This window comes from Littorina saxatilis, linkage group LG1, assembly GCF_037325665.1.
Source record: "Littorina saxatilis isolate snail1 linkage group LG1, US_GU_Lsax_2.0, whole genome shotgun sequence".
Lineage (NCBI taxonomy): Eukaryota > Metazoa > Mollusca > Gastropoda > Littorinimorpha > Littorinidae > Littorina > Littorina saxatilis.
Window position 1 is genome coordinate 92,610,091 of NC_090245.1, and position 26,115 is coordinate 92,636,205.

Consider the following 26,115-nt stretch of genomic DNA (forward strand, 5'->3'; position numbering starts at 1 on the left):
GAGAGAGAGAGAGAGAGAGAGAGAGAGAGAGAGAGAGAGAGAGAGAGAAAGAAATTGACGGCAGAGGCCCCTTTCAGATATTTATTTGAGCTATTTTAGTCACGACACACATTTTTTTGTGAACTCTTTTGTTAAATTAAAGGAAAATAAAGATACCCTATCCCTCCTAAAATAAATAAAAAAAGAAAAGAAAAATAAGGATTGAGAAGCTGTTGTTAAGTTCAAAGAGTGGAGATTAAAACTCATGCCTCTCCCCTCCGCCCTCCCCTCATTGAAAAACAAAATAAAAACAACCACAAACATAACACTAACACACCCACGTAACCAAGCTTGAAAGTGTTAGATCAGCATGCAGGCATTGATAGGATTTTAGGTTAGGGAAAGGTGAACTTAAGGGCGGGTGGGGGTAGGGGGTCGTTCTTGGGAGGTGGGGGGGGTTTTGCGGGGGTGGCGATGGAAGAGTTTCTGTGTGCTTGGGTTCTCAAGGGTTACGTCAAATGAGCCACCGAACGTTGCGTTACTGCGAGACCCATTACGTTCCACTGACTTCATTCACTTTTAAAAAACAGTTACTAACCCATTCACCTAACTTAGCTTAATAAGCCATGGCCTTCATTGACATCATTTCATTTACGCACCACTTTGCCCGTATATCTTTCACTCTTCAGATTTATTTAAAATACGGATTATAAAAACACTTCAGGTCACGGCGCACTTTGGTATTCATTACTTTACGTTGACAGCTTTCAGTAAGCACGTAGGCCTACTACAAGCACACATCCAGTTTTTATCATTCGCTCGTAAACTCGAATGGCTTTCAAAATAATGTTCTTTGTTTCTTTGTTCGTAAAGCCTAACCGTGGAGTCCTATGACATCCCACTGAATTCATTCAACTCATGTTAATAACGCCACGCTGCCATTTGCAGTTTCAGCAATATTTAAACTTAGATTATGGACACATTAGCGAGGCCACGGTGCTCCACGGTATTCATATCTTTATGCTTGGTTCACAACTTCCCGTGAATGCACGTTTTGATTATTCACGCGTAAACTTGAATAACATCGAAAGTAGGACAAATCTATTTTAGCATTCTAAAACTCTTTTTATTTTTATTTTGATTTTGTATTTTTATGTCATTGGTTTTTCATAATTTAAAGCCCCATTCCTTTTCAGAAGAGGTTTCCAGAACGGTTAAAGCTTTTTACGGAAACAGCACTAGCAATACTAACCTGATGAAACCCACGCGCATTAGCATTTTACGGTACAACATTCTATGGCGCTTGTCTTCACAGTTTAGTCAACCGCCTAGCCGAATCCCCGTGAGACACGTACACTTTGTTCATGCATGGCCTTGAGTTGTTTCCGGTTTCGAGGGGACTCTTTAATGGCTTTTTGTCGTGTACCACTGAATCTTTCAAAAACAAAAAAACAAAAAAACAAGTCGCGTAAGGCGAAAATACAATATTTAGTCAAGTTGCTGTCGAACTCACAGAATGAAACTGAACGCAACGCAACGCAGCAAGACCGTATACTCGTAGCATCGTCACTCCACCGCCCGTGGCAAAGGCAGTGCCCGTGGAATTGACAAGAAGAGCGGGGTATTCGTTGCGCTGAGAAGGATAGCACGCTTTTCTGTACCTCTCTTCGTTTTAACTTTCTGAGCGTGTTTTTAATCCAAACATATCATATCTATATGTTTTTGGAATCAGGAACCGACAAGAAATAAGATAAAAGTGTTTTTAAATTGATTTCGAAAAAAAAAATTTGATAATAATTTTTATATATTTAATTTTCAGAGCTTGATTTTAATCCAAATATAACATATTTATATGTTTTTGGAATCAGCAAATGATGGAGAATAAGATAAACGTAAATTTGGATCGTTTTATAATTTTTTTTTTTTTTTTTACAATTTTCAGATTTTTAATGACCAAAGTCATTAATTAATTTTTAAGCCACCAAGCTGAAATGCAATACCGAAGTCCGGGCTTCGTCGAAGATTACTTGACCAAAATTTCAACCAATTTGGTTGAAAAATGAGGGCGTGACAGTGCCGCCTCAACTTTCACGAAAAGCCGGATATGACGTCATCAAAGACATTTATCAAAAAAATGAAAAAAACGTATGGGGATTTTATACCCAGGAACTCTCATGTCAAATTTCATAAAGATCGGTCCAGTAGTTTAGTCTGAATCGCTCTACACACACACACAGACAGACAGACAGACAGACAGACAGACACACGCACATACACCACGACCCTCGTTTCGATTCCCCCTCGATGTTAAAATATTTAGTCAAAACTTGACTAAATATATAAACACCAACCAACTTTTGGCTGGTGATGCCTGATCTTTCTCGATTCTGCCGGAGTGAAACTGCACCAATTTTTATATTTAGTCAAGTTTTGACTAAATATTTTAACATCGAGGGGGAATCGAAACGAGGGTCGTGGTGTATGTGCGTGTGTGTGTGTGTGTGTGTGTGTGTGTGTGTGTGTGTGTGTGTGTAGAGCGATTCAGACTAAACTACTGGACCGATCTTTATGAAATTTGACATGAGAGTTCCTGGGTATGAAATCCCCGAACGTTTTTTTCATTTTTTTGATAAATGTCTTTGATGACGTCATATCCGGCTTTTCGTGAAAGTTGAGGCGGCACTGTCACGCCCTCATTTTTCAACCAAATTGGTTGAAATTTTGGTCAAGTAATCTTCGACGAAGCCCGGACTTCGGTATTGCATTTCAGCTTGGTGGCTTAAAAATTAATTAATGACTTTGGTCATTAAAAATCTGAAAATTGTAAAAAAAAAATAAAAATTATAAAACGATCCAAATTTACGTTTATCTTATTCTCCATCATTTGCTGATTCCAAAAACATATAAATATGTTATATTCGGATTAAAAACAAGCTCTGAAAATTAAATATATAAAAATTATTATCAAAATTAAATTGTCCAAATCAATTTAAAAACACTTTCATCTTATTCCTTGTCGGTTCCTGATTCCAAAAACATATAGATATGATATGTTTGGATTAAAAACACGCTCAGAAAGTTAAAACAAAGAGAGGTACAGAAAAGCGTGCTATCCTTCTTAGCGCAACTACTACCCCGCTCTTCTTGTCAATTTCACTGCCTTTGCCATGAGCGGTGGACTGACGATGCTACGAGTATACGGTCTTGCTGAAAAATGGCAGCTACTTGACTAAATATTGTATTTTCGCCTTACGCGACTTGTTAAATCTTCGCTTGCTTTGGCCACTGATGCAGCTCGTTAAATGTGATGGCGTTGTCACTGAAGTAGCCCTGCCCAGGCAATACGTTTTGATGCGCGTAATACTCAGTCTCCACAGGCAAATCAACAATCAATGTCAAAAGCTTGGATATCTCAGCCGACTAGCATCTCAACCACGGGGTAGTTGCGCGGTTTTCGGTAGCCTACTTCCACTTACCCAGGTGAAACGAGCTGCGTCTTACACCCTCTGATCAACACGCCACCATCTCGCTTGACCTACATCCGGGCTCCTACTATCACACTTTGAAAACTTTGCATGTTACTGTCTTTGTCTTGATAATAAACATTTTTTTTCGCTTTTCAACATTATTGTCGTACCAGCAGTCAGTTTTTATTTTAGATGTCAAAACTGCTAAAATGCAACTGGTTCCGGGATACGAAATAAAATCGTGAAAAAAATGCTCGTTCTTCAGGGAGAGCAAACACAAACGAAAGGATGTGTGTACTTTATGTAAAAGCCCGGGGATGTATGTAGTTAGCAACTGATGGTTTACAGGACCAGGATGATTCCTTTAAAGGGACAGTACGGCTTACAACAGAATTGACTCAATGTTTCATCTTTTGTCGCAAAAATAGGTTCTGTGATTGTAACTGATCGGTCGAAAACCCAATTCAAATTCCCCAACAAACAACCTTAACGGAAAATTGATGAGGGAAACATGAGCTTGAAAATTGACACTTTTTTGGATGGAACAAAGGTTTTAAAAATAAATGATCAGCAGAAAGACAGCTGTGAAGGGGAAGTGGTAGAAGGAGAAGTTTTGTCAGCTCTAAAGCGTATGAATAATGGTTCTGCGCCTGGAATTGATGGATTAACAGTTGAGTTTTATAAGTTTTTTTGGAGGAGCCTAAAAAGGTATATACTTGCGTCTTTTAACTCGGCTTTTAAGAATGGAACTCTATCTAATTCACAGTGTAAAGCGGCAATTACACTGATTCATAAAGGAAAGGATTTGTCAAGAAATGATTTAAAGAATTGGAGACCTATTTCACTGACCAATACAGAGTATAAGTTATTAGCGAAATGTTTAGCTCTTCGGCTCTCTGGTGTTGTTGGGAATGTTGTGAGTGAGGATCAAGTTGGGTATATAAAAGGTAGACGTGTCTGAACCTTTTTGCGATTAGTTGATGATGTTTTAGAACATGCAGATTTACATAATAAGCCTGGATTGATGGTGTCAATTGACTTTTTTCATGCATTTGATTGCATCTCCAAAGAGTTTATGTTGAAGATGTTTGAACAATTTGGTTTTGGAACTGATTTTGTGAAATGGGTTGATGTTTTGATGAAAAACGCAAAAAGTTGTGTAAATTATTGTGGTTGGTTATCTGAATTTTTTAATATTGATTCCGGAATAAGGCAAGGGTGTCCTTTTTCCGCACTAGCCTTCGTATTAGCAGTTGAATTGTTAGCAATCAAAATTCGAGAGGCCAAAAATATAAAGGGTATGTCATTATGGAACAACGGAGATATGAATACAGTTTTGAAAGTATTGTTGTATGCTGATGATGTTACATTGTTTTTGCAAGATGAACATGACATGTTCCAAGCCCTGGCTTTGATTGGTAAATTTTCGGAAATATCAGGTTTGAACATAAATCACCAAAAATCCAAACTAATGTGGTTTGGGTCGCGGAAGAATTGTAGGAATGAGTGTTGCGGTTTTGCATGTACAGACAAAATGAAAATTCTATGTGTATATTTCTGTAATTATATGCGTGCGTCAAAAGTAAAAGAAAATTGGGAAGAGAGAGTGAATGTTGCAAAAAGGCTCATCTGCGTGTGGGAGAAAAGGAATTTGACCATTATTGGTAAAGTCTGTGTATTCAAAACGTTTATTCTGCCACATTTTGTCTATATAATGCAGGCGCTGATTGTACCAGACGACGTTAATAGGTTAATGTTTCGCTTCGTGTGGCGCAACAAAGACTGCAACAGAAAAGCATTTGAAAAGGTGAAAAGAACTGTTTTATGTAACAAAGTAAAGCAAGGTGGATTAAATATGATTGATTTGCGTCAGATGCAGTGTTCCTTTTTGTTAAGCTGGGTTGTGAACCTAACTCTGTCTAATGAAGACCAGAAATGGTCATGGCTCCCAAAAGCACTGTTTTTCCGTTTTGGGAGTCGCTTTGAGTGTTTTTTTGCGAACATTAATAGCAAACCATTTAAAGGATTGGACAGTATTAAATCGGAATATTGGTCCGCTGTGTTGAAGGCATGGCTTGATAACAATCAAGTCGATAATAATGGTAATTCTGTTTCGGGTTTGTTGTGGAACAACAAAGATATAATTTGTCAAGGAAACCCACTTATTTTTGCGGATTGGATTAAAAGTGGTATAATGTATGTGAGCGATGTGTGTGAGAGTGGACGTTTTGCTTCCTATGAAGAAGTGTGTGAAAGAACTGGCTACACTGCAAATAGATTGCTTGAATAAAATGTTGTTCGAACAGCTGTACATCTCCTTTCAAGAAATGTCGATATAAACGATGTAAATTGTTCAGTCTGTGACATTTCGACCTTTTGTGGAAAAAAAGTTAAATCAGTAAAAGAAATTCGAAAGATTCTGGTAGGAAAACAATACAGCCCACCCTGTTCAGACGGATTTTGGAGAAGAAAATTAGGATTTGAAATTGACGAAAAGAATTGGAACTTAGCAGCCACTGTCACTAGTGAAGTTCGATTACGTGTACTGCATTGGAAAATATTGCAAAACATTTATCCAACTAATATTTTATTGTGTAAAATGAAAGTAAAGGCTAATAAAAACTGTACATATTGTAAGGATGAACCTGATGTATTGGAGCATTTTTTCTTTCAATGCCCAACAGTGCTCAGGTTTTGGAAATATATTGAAATGTACATTTTAGTAAACATTGGCGAAAGAATTAGGTTGAATGTTACAGATGTGCTTTTTGGTATAAAAAGTAACAGCAAAAATATGAAGAAGATTAATCATATTATTTTAATCACAAAAATGTGCGTAAGCATTTAAAAAAAAAACGATTCACGATTAACACTGGAAATTATTTTTGGAAATCATGTTGTTTTGAGATTTTGTTAGTCTGAAGTTTTATTAATTAAAAACAAATTATTGTTTATTTTCTTTGATATAAGGTAAAGACAGCCATACATTATGATGCGAATATTGTTTTTAAAAAGATCAATATATGATGACATATGATCATTTTGATGCTACACATGTTGACACGTATATTTTTTTCACGTATGACTATTTTTTGTCCTTTTGTATAATGTAAAAGTTTTTTCTGAACCGCATGTAAATGAGAGAGTATGTGTGCAAACAGAAACTACAGTTACCATGTTTGTTATCTTGTGTTTTATTAATTGAATAAATTTTTTTTTTTAAATTAAAAAAAAAAATCGTTTATATGATTCTTGGAACTGATGTCATCATATTCAAAATTCTGTATCATAAAGTCTGTCCGATTGATTTCTCTGATTTTTTTCACTCTGAAAATATATGGGCAAAATATTAGCGAAATGTCCATCGATGTCCGATATCTTTCATAGACTTCAAACATGTCAATGAAGTAATAAAACTGTGGGCTAACTAACGAACAGAAAAATGTCCTGCCAGTATGGCAAGATCCATTTTCATGTGATTCTGTCTGAAAATACAAATTGCAATAGTGTTCTAATATTCACAATCAATACACCCAAAAACAACAAAAACGGGCATGTAAAAAGATTAGACTATGCAGAATCTGAAACGCTCATAAAGCAAACATCAATACATTTTTACTTGCCGGCGTTTTTTGTATTGCTTTTTTTCTCTCGAAACTTTAAAGTGTTTGTGCGACTAAAACCAGGTTTTTGAGCGCGCTCTCAAAAGTACTCAAAGCAATACAACAACAAAAATAGTCATAAGCGACTCACCTACGTTTCAGACAGGCGAGCAAATGTGTGAGTGTTGAAGACTGGTCAGTGTCAGCGATCAAAGCCCCGTGACCCTCCTGTGTAACCCTCCTGTCCGCACAGCTCTGTAGTAGCAACTTGTATTTTTAATTGTAGAACGTGGACAGGACGAAGAGATTGATGTGCCAGGTTCTGGAAAAAGGTTGAATCAATCTGCCGCTGCAGTAGGCAAGAGCTCAAGTGGTACGTTACCGTGGGGCCTAACTCACTCACTGAATGCGGAGTTGCGTGCGTCCTGCTTTTATATTGCTTTGGTACTTTTGTCATGCTTGATATGAATGTGCCATATGATACGCAGCGACAACCCATCCGTACGTAATCACTCTAACCCTCTTACCTTACCTCACTGGAGTCTTTGACACGCATGACTCTTTCATGTCCCCTCACCTCTCTCCTGCATGTTTTCAATGGATCAAATCGCCGTGAACCTCAGTGCAGCGAGGTGTTTTGAAACATGTAGAGGAATGTGGTAAGGGCAACACAGAAGACGTCTTCCAAAGAGAGGAGACCAAAAAAAACCCAGATAAAACACAGACAAGCAGGCAGGCAGGCAGACGGACGGATGGAAGGACGAAAGGACGAAAGGACGGACGGAAGGACGGACGAAGGAACAAACAAACAAACAAACAAACAAACAAACAGACAATGGACATAAAGAAAGCAGAAGGAAAGAAAACAAGTCGCGTAAGGCGAAATTACTACATTTAGTCAAGCTGTGGAACTCACAAAATGAACGTTGTCCGCCGCTAGTGCAAAAGGCAGTGAAAGTGACGAGCCTGTTTGGCGTGGTAGCGGTTGCGCTGTGCTTCATAGCACGCAAGTTACTGTACCTTTTTTCGTTTTAACTTTGTGAGCGTGTTTTTTATCCAAACATATCATATCTATATGTTTTTGGAATCAGGAACCGACAAGGAATAAGATGAAAGTGTTTTTAAATTGATTTCAAAAAAAAAAATTTGATCATAATTTTTATATTTTTAATTTTCAGAGCTTGTTTTTAATCCGAATATAACATATTTATATGTTTTTGGAATCAGGGAATGATGAAGAATAAGATGAACGTAAATTTGGATAGTTTAAAAAAAAAAATTTATTTACAATTTTCAGATTTTTAATGACCAATGTCATCAATTAATTTTTAAGCCACCAAGCTGAAATGCAATACCGAAGTCCGGCCTTCGTCGAAGATTGCTTGGCCAAAATTTCAATCAATTTGATTGAAAAATTAGGGTGTGACAGTGCCGCCGGGCCTCAACTTTTACAAAAAGCCGGATATGACGTCATAAAAGACATTTATCGAAAAAAGAAAAAAACGTCCGGGGATATCATTCCCAGGAACTCTCATGTCAAATTTCATACAGATCGGTCCAGTAGTTTGGTCTGAATCGCTCTACACACACACACAGACAGACACACACACATACACCACAACCCTCGTCTCGATTCCCCCCTCTACGTTAAAACATTTAGTCAAAACTTGACTAAATGTAACAAGTCGCGTAAGGCGAAAATACAACATTTAGTCAAGTAGCTGTCGAACTTACAGAATGAAACTGAACGCAATGCCATTTTTCAGCAAGACCGTATACTCGTAGCATCGTCAGTCCACCGCTCATGGCAAAGGCAGTGAAATTGACAAGAAGAGCGGGGTAGTAGTTGCGCTAAGAAGGATAGCACGCTTTTCTGTACCTCTCTTTGTTTTAACTTTCTGAGCGTGTTTTTAATCCAAACATATCATATCTATATGTTTTTGGAATCAGGAACCGACCAGGAATAAGATGAAAGTGTTTTTAAATTGATTTCGACAATTTAATTTTGATAATAAATTTTATATATTTAATTTTCAGAGCTTGTTTTTAATCCAAATATAACATATTTATTTATATGTTTTTGGAATCAGAAAATGATGGAAAATAAGATGAACGTAAATTTGGATCGTTTTATAAATTTTTTTTTTTTTTTTACAATTTTCAGATTTTTAATGACCAAAGTCATTAATTAATTTTTAAGCCTCCAAGCTGAAATGCAATACCGAAGTCCGGGCTTCGTCGAAGATTACTTGACCAAAATTTCAACCAATTTGGTTGAAAAATGAGAGCGTGACAGTGCTGCCTCAACTTTCACGAAAAGCCGGATATGACGTCATAAAAGACATTTATCAAAAAAATGAAAAACATGTCTGGGGATTTCATACCCAGGAACTCTCATGTCAAATTTCATAAAAATCGGTCCAGTAGTTTAGTCTGAATCGCTCTACACACACACACAGACACACACACACACACACACACACACACACACACACACGCACGCACGCACGCACATTCACCACAACCCTCGTCTCGATTCCCCCCTCTACGTTAAAACATTTAGTCAAAACTTGACTAAATGTAAAAAGAAGAAATACTGAAAGAAAACCTAAAGCAAAACAAAAATGCATAAAATAACAAAAGAGCTCAACAGAAAACCACCCAACAACAACAACAACAACAACAACAACAACAACAACAACAACAACAACAACAACAACAACAACAACAACAACAACAAATAAACAAGTCGCGTAAGGCGAAATTACAACATTTAGTCAATCTGTCGAACACACAGAATGAAACTGAACGCGCACTGCATTTTTTCACCAAGACATAACAGCTTCGTCAATCCCCGAGACAAGGTAATCGCTCACTTTTTCCGTGCAACACGAAGTGAAATTGACGAACCAGTAAAGCGCAATAGCGTATTGCGGTAAGCAGGAAAGCGCGCTTTTCTGTATTCTTTTTAAATTTCTGAGCTTGTTTTGATTATTTTTGGATCGATTTCTTAAATTTTAATCGTAGTACTAATTAACCTATTTTCGTTAATTTGTGATCACATTTTCAGAGTAAACATGACATATGTATATATATAGTTGTAGATTCAGAATTGGATGAAGAATACGATGCTATCAATTTAAATCTGTTTGCAAAAAATCGATTTTAATGACAACTTTAATAAGCAAACTAATTATTTATTTGTTAAGCTTCCGAGCTGCAATGCAATCCCATAGTCCGGACTTTGTCAAAGATTGCTTGACCAAAATTTCAACAAATTTGGTTAAAAACGAGAGTGTGACAGTGCAGCCTCAACTTTCACAAAAAGCCGAATATGACGTCATCAGGGACATTTATCGAAAAAAAGAAAAAAAAACGTCTAGGGATATCATACTCAGGAACTTTCATGTCAAGTTTCATGAAGATCAATTTAGCAGTTTTTTCTGAATCGCTCTACACATACAGACAGACTGACAGACAGACATACATACACCACACGCAAAACTTGCCTTGAAAAAAGGAAAAGCATTACCAAAACAAAAAACCCTATAAAATGACAAATTGATGAGAGGATGAGAGTCGCTTATTCCTTTCATATACTTGTAATGCTTTCGTTAACTCAATTTTACTGCCTGTATTTCGAAAACATTACTAAGCATTGCTAATCTCAGTTGTTCCATGCAAGACGAGTTGATCCTTTGTTTACAATGATTTCACGTGTCAAACAGATGCCACGTGTTATGCATGCTTTATTCCCTTTGTTATTGAATGCTAACGAAGCAGAAAATAGAATTAAAAACAGCTTTACGGCTTTAGGCAATGACGACAGTTAACAAGAATTTGCTGACACTCATAGAATAGCTCCGTAGCTCATCAAGATCACAGCATGTTGTCTGTTTACTCGTTGTGTTGAGTAAGGCCTTTACAAGGGTGTGCTCGTTTTTTGGTAAAGGCAAGTGCAGGGAATGAATAGAGAAACGCGACATCGTAAAGAAAGAAACAAATGGCCAGTTCAGCATTTTCACAAAATTAAAGAAGAGGATAGGGGAAATGGTGCACTAAACTGGGGTTTTCTGCGAATAGCACAAAACATGCACACCAAACGCGAGACAACTCATGTGATCTTGCTGCGAGGTGGCGCCAGTTACCAACAGAAAGAAAGAAGGGGCATAACCTCACCAGAACCGACCATTGTCTGTTTACCGTATAAAAGGCACGACTTACACACGAACTGTTACCAAACCGATATGCTATTTGGGACCAATGCAAGTTTTTTTTCCTTTCTCGTGTGATCTTGCTGCGGGGTGGCACCAGTTACCAGCCGAAAGAAAGAGGGGGCATAACCTCACCAGAACCGCCCATTGGTGCTACTTGAGGTTAGAACATTTTCCACTTGGATGCATACCAAACGCCAAGTCAAGCTGCTTTTTGTGGAGAGTATGACGTTTTTCCTGAATTAATTTCACAGATTGGCACGGGTGTTTGTAATGAATCCAATTTAGTGATACATTCCCAATCCGCACGGGAGAGTGGTTCTTGATGTTTGGTATGTGTGCAAGTGCATGAATGCCATTTATTCCCTGAGGAAAATATCTGCACAGATCACTCTCAAAATCAAATTGCGATGGCGAATTAAAAAAAAGAAAAGAAAAAAAAGGCCAAGGGGTAGGGAACAAGCCAATAAAGAGGATAGTGGTGGTGGTGGTGGGAAAGGTGGTGTGGGGAAAAACTAAACGATCGGAGAGCATAATTATACGTGACCCTCCACCACGAAATGAGTCGCATGTCACCTCGCGCGGTTCTGCGCTAGGCTCAATATAAGTCCGGGGAGTGTCTGGTAACAGTGTGAGGGTCACCTTAGTCACAGGCTTATAACTCAAACAGTTGTCGCTCTTTTCTAAAACGGTTTTCACCACTGGATAGAGCATAAAAAACCCTTTATGAGAATGTAAAAATATGAATATCATGCAAAGGTGACATACGACTCACTCCGTGGTGGATGGTCACATATATCACTGTGGTCCGCGCTATATAAGCTGTAGACATGTCATTATTATTATTATTATTATTATTATTATTAAAATTTTAACAGTTGGCCGACTTTGTCGTGCCAGAGTTGCAAAGGAAAAAGTTCACGACCCGAACCCCCTTACTGCAGATCCTGTTGATATTATTCATCTTATTTTGCAAGGCAAATTAAGCACACTCAGTGTCCAAACATGCATGCACGTAAAAGTGTGCAAAAATGATACGATATCAGCATAACGTGTCACGGTTAGACAGTTCAGTCGAATAGAGTTCTACTCGAGAAAAGTTTCTTCTACAGTAGTGTAAGCACCCGTGAACAACGTTGTTTTGATTTTAGGCTTATGCAAGTGACTCAGCAAAGCGCCTCCATGTTTGTGTTTTTATTTTAAAGCTACCGTCCTTCTCGCGATATCGATTACAAACACCGCCACAAGTTTGCCTACCCTTTTAAGCGGGATAAGAACTATCTTCTGCAAAGACACATCTATATATATATACGACTTGTGTCTGTCTGTGTGTCTGTGTATCTGTGTATTTGTGTATTTGTGTATTCGCCATGCACGGCCAAAGTTCTCGATGGATCTGCTTCAAATTTGGTGGGCTTATTCAGAGAGACCCCGGACACAACCTCATCGATGAGATATTTCAACACGTGCTCTCAGCGCGCAGCGCTGAACCGATTTTGGTTCCACCTCAGCTATTTTGGTTCCACCTCAGCTACCATGGCCCCCATACCGACACACCATAGCCGCTACAACACATCACAACGCCAAAGTTCTCGGTGGATCTTTTTCAAATTTGGACACCGTATTCAGCTACACCCCGGACACAATATCATCGATGAGATATTTCAACACGTGCTCTCAGCGCGCAGCGCTGAACTGATTTTGGTTTTTGTGTTCATTTCACCATTATAAGTAACTCTTCCTTATCTTCTCCAGTGTTTGGCGTTTATCTCCCTTCCTTCGTGTGGCTTTCCCGTTTGTAAGTTACTATTACTATTTTTAGAATGTCACTGCGCTGTCCACTGCGCTGTCCACAACGCTTCCCTTGCACCCGTAAGTTGTTCTTACTGTCAAAGTGAAAAGGTCGAATCAATTTATAGCCACGCGAAAAATACACTGTCACCTATCTCTATATATTTATAGATACAGATATGCATATATATATACGGCTTCTCTGTGTGTGTGTGTGTTTGTGTGTGTGTGTGGGCAAAAACCTGTGTATTGTAGAGTTCTGTTTGTGATGTGGTCTAGCGGCTTTTGTCTGTCTGTATGTACTGGCATGTGAGAAGCCACAGCAGATAATATAGGGCTAAGAAATAAGCTCTAAAATTCTCAATCCCGTTCGACAGGACTTCGCCTTCAAAGGTGATTGTGGTGAACCGCCACGCTGTCTGTCTCTGTCTCGCGCCGTTCACCCCAAATTCCCGTTTCTGAGTAACTATTTTTAGAATGTCACTACGCTGTCCAGAACGCTTCCTTGCACCCGTAAGTTGTTCTTACTGTCAAAGTGAAAAGGTCGAATCAATTTATAGCCACGCGAAAAATACACTCTCACCTATCTCTATATATTTACAGATATAGATATACATATATATATATACTAGAGGAATACCCGGCTTCGCCGGGGTGAATCGCGAGACAGAGACAGACAGCGTGGCGGTTCATCACAATCACCTCTGCAGGCGAAGTCCTGTCAAACGGGATTGAGAATTTTAGAGCTTATTTCTTAGCCCTATATTATCTGTTGTGGCTTCTCAAATGCCAGAACATACAGACAGACAAAAGCCGCTAGACCCCATCACAAACAGAACTCTACAATCCACAGGTTTTTGCCCACACACACACACAGAGAAGCCGTATATATAAATATGTATATCTATATCTATAAATATATAGAGATAGGTGAGAGTGTATTTTTCGCGTGGCTATAAATTGATTTTCACTTTGACAGTAAGAACAACTTACGGGTGCAAGGGAAGCGTTCTGGACAGCGCAGTGACATTCTAACAATAGAACCTCAGAAACGGGAATTTGAGGTGAACGGCGCGAGACAGAGACAGACAGCGTGGCGGTTCACCACAATCACCTTTGAAGGCGAAGTCCTGTCAAACGGGATTGAGAATTTTAGAGCTTATTTCTTAGCCCTATATTATCTGCTGTGGCTTCTCACATGCCAGAACATACAGACAGACAAAAGCCGCTAGACCACATCACAAACAGAACTCTACAAAACACAGGTTTTTGCCCACACACACACACACAAACACACACACACAGAGAAGCCGTATATATATATGCATATCTGTATCTATAAATATATAGAGATAGGTGAGAGTGTATTTTTCGCGTGGCTATAAATTGATTCGACCTTTTCACTTTGACAGTAAGAACAACTTACGGGTGCAAGGGAAGCGTTGTGGACAGCGCAGTGGACAGCGCAGTGACATTCTAAAAATAGTAATAGTAACTTACAACTGAACGGGAAAGCCACACGAAGGAAGGGAGATAAACGCCAAACACTGGAGAAGATAAGGAAGAGTTACTTATAATGGTGAAATGAACACAAAAACAAAAATCTGTTCAGCGCTGCGCGCTGAGAGCACGTGTTGAAATATCTCATCGATGATATTGTGTCCGGGGTGTAGCTGAATACGGTGTCCAAATTTGAAAAAGATCCACCGAGAACTTTGGCGTTGTGATGTGGTGTAGCGGCTATGGTGTGTCGGTATGGGGGCCCGGGTAGCTGAGGTGGAACCAAAATAGCTGAGGTGGAACCAAAATCGGTTCAGCGCTGCGCGCTGAGAGCACGTGTTGAAATATCTCATCGATGAGGTTGTGTCCGGGGTCTCTCTGAATAAGCCCACCAAATTTGAAGCAGATCCATCGAGAACTTTGGGCGTGCATGGCGAATACACAAATACACAAACACACAGATACACAAACACACAGACAGACACAAGTCGTATATATATATAGATACGGCTTCTCTGTGTGTGTGTTTGTGTGTGTGTGTGTGGGCAAAAACCTGTGGATTGTAGAGTTCTGTTTGTTATGGGGTCTAGCGGCTTTTGTCTGTCTGTATGTTCTGGCATTTGAGAAGCCACAACAGATAATATAGGGCTAAGAAATAAGCTCTAAAATTCTCAATCCCGTTTGACAGGACTTCGCCTGCAGAGGTGATTGTGATGAACCGCCACGCTGTCTGTCTCTGTCTCGCGATTCACCCCGGCGAAGCCGGGTATTCCTCTAGTACAACATATCAGTAGACTAGTTGTTTCCTGTGCAGACTTTATGTTTTGTGTGCGACGATTATTTTTGCAAATAAACATATTGTAGCTAACGAAATTGATTAAAGAGATACTCGTGACCCAGAAAAAATCTGGCCTCCAATCGCCTTGAAATGGGGCTTGTAGTTCTTTCACCACACACGATGATTGCATTAAATTCAGTGCTTGATCGTTCAATCTTTCAAAATGTTAAACGCCTCGTTGGGGCAAGGCTTTGCAGATGGCATGGATGCTCCACGCCCAGCACTTGTATCTATAGAGAATGTTCCTTTAACTTTTCAGCAGATTCTGCTGACGTAAGCCTCATTCTAAATTGTGTAGGTTTACACAAGTCGCTCAGTGAAGCTGTCTTTATGTTTATTTTTTACATATTCGTCTTATTTTGAATGCCATACACTTCATGAAAGTGAACACTGAAAACACAACAACCTGGGAAAACATGCGCCCGTGTGTGAAGCAATTTTCAAGAGTCGACTACTGTTTAATACGGAGATAATGTGCTTACAATGTAAGTCCTCTTGCGTTCATAAAGTTTGCCAGCAAGCAAGAAGCGAATTATTTGTTGAACGATCATGTACAGTTCATGGTGAGTTCATGCATGTGGTTTCAACCTGGGATGTTTGTCTCACTGAACGTGAAAGGTGGGTTTGTTTGTGTATGTATGTGTGTGAGTGTGTGCGTGTGTGTGTGTGTGTGTGTGTGTGCGTGCGAGCGTTCGTGCGTGGGTGTGTGCACGTGTTTCTGAATATATGAATATACGTGCTGGAGTTCAATATGTTTCTGGGGAATGTGTATGAAGCAGAACGGGGACAAAGGCATCTACACCTCTCTCACTTTGTTTCCCTTTCTGTTTCTTTCTGTGTGTCTGTCTATATGTGTGTCTGTCTGTGTATCTGTGTTTCTCTGTCGGTGTTTCTCGCTTCCCCCCTCCCTCTCTCTCTCTCTCTCTCTCTCTCTCCCCCCCTCTCTCTCTCTGTCTGTCTCTCTGTCTCTGTCTGTGTCTGTCTGTCTGTCTGTCTCAGTCTGTCTATGTCTCTCTCTCTCTGTCTCTCTCTCTGTCTCTTTCTCTCTCTCTCTCGCTCACCCGCTCGCTCGTGTGCGCAATCTGTAATCATAAAATTATCCCAATTCTCCAGTTTCAACAGGAATTTATTCAGAGGTAAACTCCCGTCATGCAAATAATGTCTAACACCCAGGCCATGCTTGGGTGTACAATTCCTTCTTAATCCCACTTTCAATGGGGTAACACGTTGTTCGTTTTAATGACATAACGACACATTTTGTTGGGAAAAAACCCAATTAAACCCATCACAAAATAGAAAATAAAAACACACAAACAACACAAAAACACAACGGTAGCTGTTTCAAGAGCAAAGAATGATGTACGTTTTGGTAGGGAGTAACAGTAAACAGCAGGGGCTCACATCCACGTCGGACATCGGACATACACAGATATTTTTTCCAAATGTCCTGTACATTTTTCATGCAAGAGGACATGCGTCCTATTGTTTTTGTCACAAAGTCGTCATTGTCCGATTATGCTTTCATTTGATCCGGACATTGTCAGTACTTTCTAATTTGCAGTAGTTTGATTTGCTATTTTATCAATGTTTTGCGAAGCAACATAAAAAAAGCAACATAACTAAAACAAATGTCCAATTGATTTATTTTTGTTCAGGATAAATGTCATATCACTTTTGCATTGTTCAGGACATTTGTCCTATGCCACCTCTCATGGATGTGAGCCCCTGAAACATATGTGTCATGCGCTAAACAACAACTATGTACACGCCCGTCGTGGGATTAGGCAGAATAATATAGTTACAAACGAAGGAAAATTCAATCTCACAAACTGAATGTTAAAGTCACAAAAACTGGTGATAATACATTGCACGTCTGTCTTTCAGGTCGCTTTGAGATCCTTGTCACAGGACCACACACTGGTACTCAAATACAGCACCCCACTCTCTGACAGGGTATCAAGTTCGTCATTTACTTATTCCTTCTGTAAGACGTGTCCCCGCTTTCATTCTTGCTCGAATTTCGGCCGTAAATTGTAACTCACTTTCACGCCAACGCTCCAGCAATCTGTAAACTGTCCGAAGGAACGCCATTGGACACCCACACGTCTCTATGGCAACCGTTGCTATAGCACCACGCATAGTCATACACGCCCTTGACCTCCTGCTTGACCTCGTCCTTGTCCTGTCGCCGGCTGACCTTGGCCCATCTGACCCACAGTCGGCAGCCACTGCGCATGACACGCTCCGGCTGCGCGCGCACAGACTGCGAGGCCATCAGACGAGAGAGCGAGAGGCGATTGGCTGAGGAGGCAGGCAGCACGCGGCACCACACCACGTGACGACGTGCCCCGGGACGGGTCTGTACAGCAGCCTCACACAGCACGCTGGCCTGACTCCTCTTGCCTGTAGCCACGCCCCCCAGCACCGCCCCACCCCGAGCGCGTGCAGCCCCCCGCAGGAAGCGCCGCCATTGGCCGCTACTCACTTCCGCTTCCACCGGAACCACCGCCAGTTTCCACGGAGACCAACACAGGCGGTTGAAACGGAAGTTGGTTTCGGGCACCTTCTAACGGTTCAGCTTACGGGTGATGGTCCTGGGCTTGGTGAGTCGCTTGCTGCCGGGTTTGGCGGCGGTGGTCCTGGCGGCACGGGCGACCAGTTTCTTGGCGGCTGACACCGCCTTGCTCTTCTTGCCCGTCTTGCTGATGGAGGCAGCCTTGGTCCATGACGCAGCCTTGGTCAGCTTAACCAGTGAAGCAGCCTTGCTTGGCCTGGCAGTAGTGGTAGCAGGGGAGGCAGCAGCGGAGGCAGCAGCGGAGGAGTCAGCACGTCTGAGGACACCGAACACACCTTCCAGGTCCTTGTGCAGAGCCATCCGTCCCTCACGGGCACGCACCTCCGCCTCGTAGTTCTGGAACATTGGAAACTTCAGTAAGACACGCTAAATATTCGATGGGAAAGTTAAGAGGACGCTTGTCATTTACATTTAACCGTCTCACACTTATCCGGTCATGAAGTTAAATAACATTTAAGTTTGGAGGCAAGTGAACAAAATATTTACTTCAAAATGACTGAAATTGCGTAATTACAACATTCCTCTCACCTGTAGAAACTCTGCTCCTTTTTCGCGGTAGCAGATGGCCATGATGACGTCACACAGCGTCCCGAACTCGGACAGGTTGAGATGCTGACTGTTGTGTCCATGACCCTATTATTCCAATCGTATTCCGATCCATGTTTTATACATACTATTTTAGTATATTGCACCCTGGGAGTCTTAGCACTTCCGCCCAGCACTCAACCACCATTCACAACCATGTGCCAAACCTGAATAAATATTAAGCAGAACACACGAGCTGTGTTGATTCCCTGTTATCACTGATAGCGGATGAATGCAAGATATGACACTGGCGACGAGGATATCCAAGTGAGAACAATGGCTGCTGCCCTACCTTTGTTCGAGAAGTTCAACGTCTTTTCTGACGAACAATCTGCCGGCGTCAGGTGGAGGAGGTGGGTAGCACGTTTCGAAAACTTACTCTGTGCGCTTGACATAACAACAGATGCTCGAAAGAAGGCATTGCTTCTCCATTTTTGTGGTGACGAAGTGTACAACATTGTAGAGTCTTTCAGCGAGGAGAAGAAAGGAGCTGGTGCCACGCGTCAGGTTGAAGGACGAGCAGTACCAAACGAGTATGTTACACTCAGAGACTCATTGACCGAGTACTTTACCCCCAAGAAAAACACTGCATACGAAGTGCTCCGGTTTCGAAAGTCGACCCAACTAGAGGGTGAATCAATAGATACATTCCACACCAGACTGCGAGCACTCGCATCTACATGTGAGTTCCACAACAATGATCAAGAAATACTCACTCAGATTCTACAGGGTTGTCACTCACAACGTCTAAGAAGACGAGCTCTGCGTGACAATTTTGACCTAGACCATCTGTTAGCAGAAGCTCGTGCTTTGGAACTTTCTGAGACTCGTGCTGTAGAAATTGAGGGATCAGTCAACGCGCTCTCTATCAACAAGCAGAGAAGATATTCTCAGAGTCGTGGATCACATCACTTTCGCAGTTCACAATCACACTCACAGTCCCACAAGGATGGTCACAAGGATGGTCACAAGGATTTCAAACGCACGCATAACACGGCTTCAAGCAGCAAGACATGCTTCTACTGTGGTGGACAGTTCCCACATAAAGCAGGATGTCCAGCGAAAGGGAAGACATGCAAACTCTGCGCGAAAGTCGGACATTTTGCACGTGTCTGCAAAAGCCAAAAGGTCAGACATGTGGTGGTGGAAGATACCACAGTTTCCAGAGAAGTTGGATGTGAGACGTCAAGCGACGAGTCAGTTTTTGCTGTAAAACAGAAGACAGCGATTCATAAGACACCGGTCGTCCATGCGACCATATGCGACACCCAGATACCTTTCATAGTCGACACAGGTGCAACAGTGAATGTTCTTTCCTGGGGCGTTCTCAGCAAATTACGCCCACAAGCAACACTTCACAATCCATGTCCGCTCATCTATGCATTTGGATCCAAGACACCACTTCCGATGAAAGGTTTCTTCATGACTGACATAACTTTTCGCCAAAAGACAGTCAACGCCAAGATATACATAACGGATACAGAAGGTACCGGAAATCTCCTGAGTGCCGAGACAGCCCAGGCGCTGAAAATCATCCAGTTTGCTTTTTCGACAAGCTCGCCAAAGATCATCGCTGATGACTTTCCTTCTCTGTTTAGTGATGGAGTCGGCAAAATCAAGGACGTGAAAGTGAAACTTCACATTGACCAGAACATTCAACCTGTGGCACAACAACATAGGCGCATTCCATTCCACGTGCGTAAAGATGTTGAAGCCGAACTGGAGAGATTGGAACGTCTCGACATCATTGAACAAGTGCAAGGCCCTACCCCATGGATCAGCCCAGTGGTTGTTGTTCCAAAGAAGACTGGAGGCGTGAGGGTATGCATCGACATGCGAGAAGCAAACAAGGCGATTTCAAGAGAAAAACACCCCATGCCAACAAAGGATGATCTTGTAGCAGACCTCAATGGATCTACTGTCTTCTCAAAACTTGATATGAGAAACGCCTACTACCAGCTGGAACTTGAAGAGAACAGCAGGTACATCACAACGTTCACGACCCATGTTGGACTCAGAAGGTACAAGCGTCTACTTTTTGGTGTCAACGCGGCGTCAGAAATCTTTCAAAACACCATTGCTGGTCTACTCCAAGGCATCCCCGGCACAAGAAACTTGTCAGATGACATCATCATACATGGCAGATCACAACAAGATCATGACGAAAGTCTGCGAATAACTCTACAAAGACTTGAAGAGAACGGTGCCAGACTAAACAAGGAAAAGTGTGTCTTCTCTGTGAATGAACTGACTTTCTTCGGTCATAAGTTTGGCGAGAAAGGAGTGTCTGCAGATCCTGAGAAGGTGAAGACCATCACAAACACGTCCGCACCAGAAAATGTCAGTGAGGTGAGATCATTCCTCGGGATGACACAGTACATGTCAAGATTCATCCCCGGCTATGCTTCAATCACAGAACCCCTCAGGAAGCTGACAAGAAAAGAGACTGTGTGGAAATGGACAAAAGAAGAACAACAAGCGTTCGACAAGCTCAAACACTCGTTGACAAACACTCCTGTCATGTCGTACTTCAGCCAAACGGAAGACACAACAGTCTTGGTTGATGCTAGCCCCATTGGACTTGGAGCTATTCTGATGCAGAAGAACAAGGTCATCTGTTATGCCAGTCGAGCACTGACAGACACAGAACAACGCTACTCACAGACAGACCGAGAGATGTTGGCGGTTGTCTACGGAGTAGAACATTTTCACCTGTATCTTCATGGATCTTCATTCACTGTAGTCACCGATCACAAGCCGCTTCTTGGAATCATGCAAAGCCGGAAGCCGACAACAGCCAGAATTGAGCGGTGGAGGTTGCGACTGATGCCATACAACATGACCCTGATATATCGTCCAGGACGAGATGATCTAAATCCAGCAGACTACATCAGCCGCCACCCTCAAACACCACCAAAACGGGAAAACGCTGGAGAAGAGTACATAAGGTACGTCACCAGAAACGCAATCCCCAAAGCAATGACAGTACAGGAAGTGAGAGATGCCACTCAACAGGATGACACGCTAGAAAACCTGATGTGTGCAGTTCAATCAGGACGATGGGACTGCAACTTGACAGAATACGCCCGATTCAAAGATGAACTCTCTGTACATGATGGCGTGATACTACGAGGACACCGACTGATCATTCCCGCAAGTCTCCAACGAAAAGTCGTTAAGATTGCGCATCAGTCTCATCAAGGGATAGTCAAAACCAAGAAACTGATCAGAGAAAAGGTCTCGTTTCCAGGAATCGACAAGATGGTAGAAGAAATCGTGAAGACATGCATCCCGTGTCAAGCATCCTACCCTGGCCCATCTGTCCGAGAGCCCGTCATTCCTACCCCTCTTCCCTCAGAACCATGGGTTTCCATAGCAATTGATTTTGCTGGTCCGTTCCCCACAGGTGATTACGTGATGGTTGTCACCGACGAGTACAGCAGATACCCTGAAGCAGAAATCATCACGTCCACATCTGCTGAAGTTGTCATCGCGAAGCTGGACGAGATCTTTGCGAGGCAAGGTTTTCCCCAAACCGTAAAATCAGACAACGGTGCTCCGTTCCAGGGACAAGTGTTCTCCAACTACGCGTCCATGTGTGGTTTTAAGCACCGGAAGGTGACTCCCCTGTGGCCAGAGGCGAACGGCCAAGCTGAACGCTTCATAGAAACATTAAAAGCCAACATTCGAGCTTCAGAAACAGAAAATCTGAACTGGAAAAAGCAACTCCAAATCTTCCTCCGTCTGTACCGAGGGACACCACACAGTGCAACACAGGTCTCTCCCTTTGAGGCGCTACATGGCCGCAAAATGAATATTGGCCTTCCCAACCTTGCACCTGTCAACCCCACCCCTCTGCATACCCGACTTGCCCACAACGACAACGTCAGCAAGCAGAAGATGGCTTCATATGCCAATATCCACCGTCACACAAGTCCGTCACAACTCCAACCTGGTGATCGGGTGCTGGTGAAGCAGAGAAAGAAGAACACTCTCACAACCCCCTTCCATCCCCGTCCCTACACCATAATCCAGAAAAAGGGCAGCATGATCACTGCACAGCGTGGTGACCAACATCTCATCACCCGCAACTCGTCACACTTCAAGCAGGTCCAGCCTGGTCCTCTTCCTGAAGACAAGGATGAAGAAGAGGAGGACGAAGACGCCCCGCCGTCCGTTGCTCCACCCTACACACTCTCCAGTGGACCACCGCAATATCTGCCATCTCCAGGAAGACGCCTGTCAACAACGCAGCCCGCTGCAGCAACGCCCTCGCCTGTCCGAGCTACACCATCGACAGCCGAGATGTCCGGCATTGCATCCAGGCCTGCCCGACAACGTCAAGCACCTACACACTTAAAAGACTATGACTTGACCTAGACATAATTTGCTGACGATCATTTTCATGTGCTGACAATCATTATTTTCATTCTTATTTTCATTCATTCTCACTACAGTCTGAGTATTGACATACATATGACGACACAAGTGGACAGTGAACAGTATATGTGTGATTTAATTCTATCAGATATTCATACACACAAGCACATGCAAACACACTGTAGAAGTTCCTGAAGTTTTATTCTCTGGACATTTGCGTTAAAGTTTTCAAGACAAAAACGTGTTTAGCCTGTGGACAATTTCTACCGTAGAGGAAAAGAAGGAACTGTAATTTCACAAGAACAATATTTTTTAAACAAAGTGCTTTATAAGAACAATGTTATTTTTTTTTTGAAAACTGTTAGTGTTACCTAAATTTCCGAAGACTTCTATCAAGTCAAGTGTTTGCTCAAACAAAAACAGAGTTAGAAAATTTGTTTGAGTATACCCAAATCTGCTTATGACTGGAATGCACCATTTTTATAAAATCCCAATTAACTTTGTAATCCTAAGTTGAGGAGGAATGTTGTGTCCATGACCCTATTATTCCAATCGTATTCCGATCCATGTTTTATACATACTATTTTAGTATATTGCACCCTGGGAGTCTTAGCACTTCCGCCCAGCACTCAACCACCATTCACAACCATGTGCCAAACCTGAATAAATATTAAGCAGAACACACGAGCTGTGTTGATTCCCTGTTATCACTGATAGCGGATGAATGCAAGATATGACACTGACCATCGGTTATTTCCGTCATTGTTCGGAAGAACTTGGTGGATTTGTCACTGTTATTTACTTGCACCCCGTAAATTCTCACACCCTGCACAAAAGCAAGAGAAAATTTTAAAACAAACAAACAAATAGGCTAAAACAAACAAAAACACCTTTAAGTTACAAATATTTCTAAGCATTTAGACAGCTCTATACTAAGGCGATAAGTCTCTTTAAAATGTGTATAAGCAAACAAACTGCAGCAGATATACGTGAAGAAAATTGGACTGATATCAGCAGAAAAACTCCCGTAAAAGTTGTGACGAATTTTTGCATTCAGTTTTGTATAATTTTTGATGTTCATGTCACAGCTTCATCGGAAGACATGCGTTTAACGTTTGTTAGTGCAGACAAGAAGAGGCTAGGTGACATTTGAACCCACGTCAGAAAGGTGCGGAGCTGGACTCACCATTTTCTGCAGCAGACGCGTCTCCTCCTTCCAGTCAATATTGTCCTTGTTTTGCTTGTCGTTGGGCGGGTGGGGAAAGGCGTCACCAATGACAACCAGAACCCTCTGGGAGCCCGCGCTCCAGGTCAGGTGCCTACGGACCAGCCTGGGCATCACCTCGTAGGCCTCGGGCTCGTCCCCCCGAAGGTGGTTTCGACCTTGTTGACGAAGTCCACCAGCCTGGGCAGGTCGTCCGTGAAGTCCAGGTGCTTGGTCAGGTAGGGCTTGTGCTCGTCGCAGTAGTCACCATGGGCAACGACGGCGGTGGTGACGGCGGGGAGGTCGGTCTGCAGTCGCTGTAGCATGTCGGACAGACGACCTCTGGGCCCGTATGCTTATGGGGGAAGTTTGCGACAACTCCCGAAGTTTTGAGTGACATCGGAAGTACTTGCCTCACTTTCGTATGCATGGGCCGGAAAAAGGGTTTACTTCGAAGCAAAGCGAGGAAGTAACTCAGGGTAGTTTGCGACTACTTCTAAAGTTTTGAGCGACATCGGAAGTACATCCTCACTTTCGCATGCATGGGACGAAAAAAGAGTTTACTTTGTAAGCTAACGAGGAAGTAAATGAGGTTATTCCCCCCTCTGCTTCTTTACCTCTGTAAACTTGTAGGGGTAGTTATTTTTTGATAATGACCCAGCAACCAAACAAATAACGACCCAGCAACAGCCTGAATCCTCGATAGTGCAATGGGTTGAGAAGTTGTTCTGATTCGGTACTACTTTTTGCGACTGAAAAGTTCCGAACGCTCTAATGTACGAAGTATACATCTCTGGAGCAAACAATACAAACATACCGCATTTAAATTAACAACCACAGGCCTGAACACATGAATCTCCATGTAAAATCCATGAGTTCGGTTGTTTTCTGAATCTAGATCTGCCGTGCTCAAACGTTCATCACAAGCAATTTCCCGCAAGGCAAGTAACTCATACTTTGTCTAGCGACAAGAGTAGTTCCCCTTCTTTTCACTCAGTTTCTTCGACAACAGACTGCAATCCGACAGTCAGTTTTCAACAATATTTCATTTAATAATTAAACAGATCACACGCAACCAAATGCACACATCTCATCAATTTAAACGACATAAAGCGGTTTCATACACTATTTTCCCCAGAAAACTGAACTTCATACAGTTTTTAACGTTGGAACACGGGTGCAAAAGTTCGTCTGCCAGTCCCATTTGACGAAAGAACATTATCATAAGCGATACCAAAACATATACAGAACACGCAATATCTGCCTTTGCCGCCACAGCAGAATAACAGCATATCTGTGTACTTGATTTTAGTCCAAAATAGGAAAACTGACAAGAAGTGTTAACAGAATGGAATGATTTGCACGGAACTATACAACCGCGCATTAATCGATCGCCTGCGCAGGTTGACTGGTTGAGTGAATAGGATTCGATCAAACTTTCGCAAAAAACCTCCTCTTTTCTTTGAATAACTGAAGAAAGGAGGAATAAAGAGGTTACACACCTCGTCTCAGTGATTATAAAAAATAATGGTCTCAGTTCGCGGTCATGAAAAAGCTCGCTAAAGCTCGCATTTTTCATGATCCGCAAACATCGACCATTATTTTTAATAATCACTGAGACTCGGCATGTAACCTCTACGTAAATGTACTTCAGCCAGACCCAGTAGTAAACACGCTACTTCCACAGTTTCTCAGTGCAAAAAGGCAGGGCTTTTCTTCAGTTTTTCATATCAAACCGAGCTGACGCAAATGAAAGTCCCAAAGAGAGAAAATAGAAGGAAAAGTCGTATCTTGTGCATGCATTTCGTGCAAATTTCCCTGAATACAAACCTGAGTTGCCAGCTTTGACTTTTGTTTGTTCTGGGTCATTGGCCACCACTCTTTCATTCCCGCTTATACGAGTAGACTACACGGCGTAGAGCTCTATCGTTCAAGCTGGTTGGACGGAGAAGGGTACGATGTAATCTTTGCAGAACCTGG

The 26,115-nt window shown here is 41.8% G+C and overlaps 1 protein-coding gene and 1 pseudogene across 4 annotated transcripts in view; both read right to left on the minus strand.

Moving 5' to 3' along the window:
- Positions 1-26,115, minus strand: part of LOC138945829 (hemocyte protein-glutamine gamma-glutamyltransferase-like) — a 163,287-nt gene that overhangs the window by 31,162 nt on the left and 106,010 nt on the right. For 2 of the 4 annotated variants that reach the window (XM_070317368.1, XM_070317342.1), the window contains exon 2: positions 7,200-7,370. The gene's annotated coding sequence lies outside the window, so the exon portion shown is untranslated. Of the gene's footprint in view, positions 1-7,199; positions 7,457-26,115 lie in introns of those variants that run through there. The other 2 variants (XM_070317357.1, XM_070317349.1) reach the window with 2 other exon arrangements.
- Positions 16,497-26,115, minus strand: part of LOC138953842 (uncharacterized) — a 9,891-nt pseudogene continuing 272 nt past the window's right edge.